A 3,372-nucleotide genomic window follows, 5' to 3' on the forward strand; every position below is an offset into this window, starting at 1 on the left:
TGAGTATGTAGATGTCTGTTTGCCCCTGGTTAACGAGGCACACAAAGTTAGCAAACACACGAGCGTGCGCTGCCATAATCCTCTTTTCATGTGCATCAGTGTTTCTCTCAGGTTTCATTGGTGCCAGATATACACACTCGTCCACTTTTAGTGCTGGTTTCAGGTTCACTACAGCTGTGTTGCACTCACAAAATTGTACGGTGTCACTATAGTGAGACACTGACCTTTCAACTGCTGTTGGAATTTAATATTTGCTGTAGTATTTGATCTAATTTGTGATTCCGATTCAGTGCATTACTTTAAAAATAGCTAGATTTGCATTTGCTGAGGTCTATTTAAAACCTCACTCACGTTACTATTCATATCTAGATTGACACGCCAGCATCACACAAGTCCAAATGCTCCAGTCTCTCTGTGGAGAATCCTTTGGCGTTTTTTGGTCCTTGAAAGGCAGCAGACAAGTTACTGATAGAATCCCATTTTTTTAAAAAAGCAAAAGACATCTGACAAAGTCACATAATATTCAGATGTGCTTTTTCCTAGAATGAATAAACTGCTTACGCAGTTTGTTTTTCTCACAGTGCACTCTGCAAAGCGTCAGTATTGTTCATCCAGGCCTCTGTGTCCTCAGATACCGACACGGGGTAATGCAATATTTTCTGAAATCTGCCAAGTGCCAAGCAGTGACAAAGCGAAATGAAGACCTGAGCAGTTGCAAATATTGAGAAAGAGCTGTCTCAATTCCATTATTTCGGTAGAGCCGTAACATGACTCTTTCAAGATGCTGATCCAAATGGTAAGTCACCCCCCACCAGCAACAGAAAGAACTAAATACTCCACAGCTTAAAGCTGTGGCTCAAAAGGCAGAGTATGGAGAAGAAAAAAGATATTCAGGGGAGGCTCAGGTGTGGACAATGACATTACTCCTTGTGGGCTGGGTCTGGCTGCAGCACTCTTGAGGAGGGCTTAGGGTGGAAAACTGCTTTGGCCAGTGGCTTGGATGGGTATCTCTAACCCCTCTGCCCCTGTGGCAGAAACAGGGGCGTCTTATTCACCCAAGCACTGAGAGCTGGGGGCGCACAGGCACCAGCTGAAGGTCGAAGATGTACTTGAGTACTTTGGTGCTCACACCTGAAGGTTTGAGTTGAACAGCAAGATCTTCATGCTGTTGCTTGAGGAGAGAAGGCAGAGAGAAACATTTTGTTGACCTCAAAACATGGGAGGAAATCTCATTAGTTTTATTAGGCTGTATAAAGATATGAGCCATATAGTTTGGACTCTGGAAAATGTGCAGCAGCAGGAATACTTTGACCCTAGTCCATATGCCAGCATGGCATGAAGCATCCGTGAGGGGCTGATCCTGCAACCTCTGCGTGGTGTGGACTTTGGTGGGCACAGTGCTGGTTTCACTGGTGTAATCTGACTGAAAGGAAGTCCCTGTTGATTAACTCTGGCCATAACTGAGGTGAGGCTCAGGCCTCCTGTTTCTAGGATGTCTGAAGAGCACAGCAAGTGTGTGTTATAGGTATGCCTATGGGTGTATCAATGTGTGTGCATGCAGAAATGTATGTACAAAATTCCTTTACATGGGAATTACATTCTTAGTTCTGTAATTGGCACTGCTACAGTGGTGTCCAAAGAGAGATGTGGATTTACATCAGCAGGGGATCTGGCCAGGGATATTCTAAGAGAGGCCTTTTAAAAATAGTACTTTATTTGAAGGAAGAAATAAATTTCTTGTGTCCCAAGAGCGTATAAAGAGGACAATTGCTCTTATCCACGTTTCAGACGAAGATCAACTCCCCCTTCTGAGTAAAGTGTCAATGCTGCTTTTCCAAAGTGGGATCCATATCTCTGGCCTTTCTCTAGACAGAGTTGGTGTTGCACCAAGATAGTGTCGTTATTTTTTTTGCAAAACAGCACAGAAAGTCTGGCAAGCTCCTTGTTTACTAAATGCAGCAAGAGGAGTCCTCTGCCTCAGTCCCTTGAAGTTGGGAGCATGTCACAACCTGTGCTGGGAAGGCGGCATAACCAACCACAAAAGGGAAAGAAGCAATAGCAGACCCCTGGGGTTTCCTAATCTCCTCTCTCCCACGTGTGCACACACACAAACAAAATACAGGAAGAGGGCCAGGGGGAACTTCCACAAGGTGCAGATGAGCATGGGGGCAAAGCAGTGGCATGGGCCTGTTGTTTCCCACTGCTGGGCAATGATTGACATCCACAGTTTTCGACTTCTCTTTTACCACAAGAAAACAGAGGAGGCATTTATACCCCTCAAGGTGAAGGCTGTTCTCACTTAACCATCCCTTACAGAGGATGTGGTGGCAGAAGTGGCCCTCTGGGAGCATCTAAATGCAGCCTGGGGTGGCACTTGCTGGTTTGGGGTGCAGTCATGTGAAAGCAACCTGTGGAAGTGGAGTGGAAGGCCGTGGTGATGGCTCACTTGTGTGTTTCCTTTACAAGCAGGAGCAGATCCTCCCTCCTCACAGAGCTGGGAAGGCTGTGTGTGCTGGGGGAGAGCCATGCAGTCTTGCAGGCTGTGTGCCAGGGTGTGCCAAGAAACACAGGGGGTTGGCCTGCTGCCCCACTGACACCTGAGGGACAGCCGAAGGACATCCTTTAACGAGCCCTGTGGCCCTGAGCTTAGTGTGAGCGGGCCTGGCATTTGCAGTCAGAGGAAACAGGAAAGCACGTGGGTTAGTCAGACAGGGCCTTTTCAAGGGAGGTGGTGAAGCACAAGAAAAGGGGAAAGGGCTTGGTTTGCCCTGCTCCCAGACCTTGCCAAGCAGGTACCTTTCACTGAGATGGGACAAAATGTCTTGTTTTATCTCATCTTTCAGTCTCTAACCTCTGCCACTGCAATGATGTAAGATGGGGGCTGGAGCTGCTGAAAGAAAGAACATTGATTTAGTATGGTACAATGTAGCAGGTACTGACATCACATATGAGTCTGTAATGAAGTAGAATCAGATTTTGGGATGTCACTGATAAATCCCATGTACCTCTGCTTCCAGGAAGACCCTTAAAAAACATCTACTTCTGCAGTTACTCACAGCGATGATGACAGATGATGCAAGACAGTGGAGACAGTGGTCAGGATCCAGCTCCTGGCAGCAACAGACCCCATCACCCTTTGGTTCAGAGTGAGGAGTGGTGGCAGGATCTCCTGATTCTCCCAGCACTGGAGGTGGGCTCTGCTGCTCAGAAATGGGTCTGTGTGGGCTCAGTATTCAAAGATGAAAGCCGAGGTGATCGATAAAATGGGGTAGAAACTGCCAGTTACCTTAGTTCTTAATAATTAACTGGAAGTCCTTTCATGAACTTAGTACCTGAGTGTGGAATTTGGAATCTGACCTTTACTACATCTAG

Source organism: Corvus kubaryi, unplaced genomic scaffold (genome assembly GCF_017639235.1).
Source record: "Corvus kubaryi isolate FWS band 111438036 unplaced genomic scaffold, C.kubaryi_AGA036_p1.0 71, whole genome shotgun sequence".
NCBI classification, from domain to species: Eukaryota; Metazoa; Chordata; class Aves; order Passeriformes; family Corvidae; genus Corvus; species Corvus kubaryi.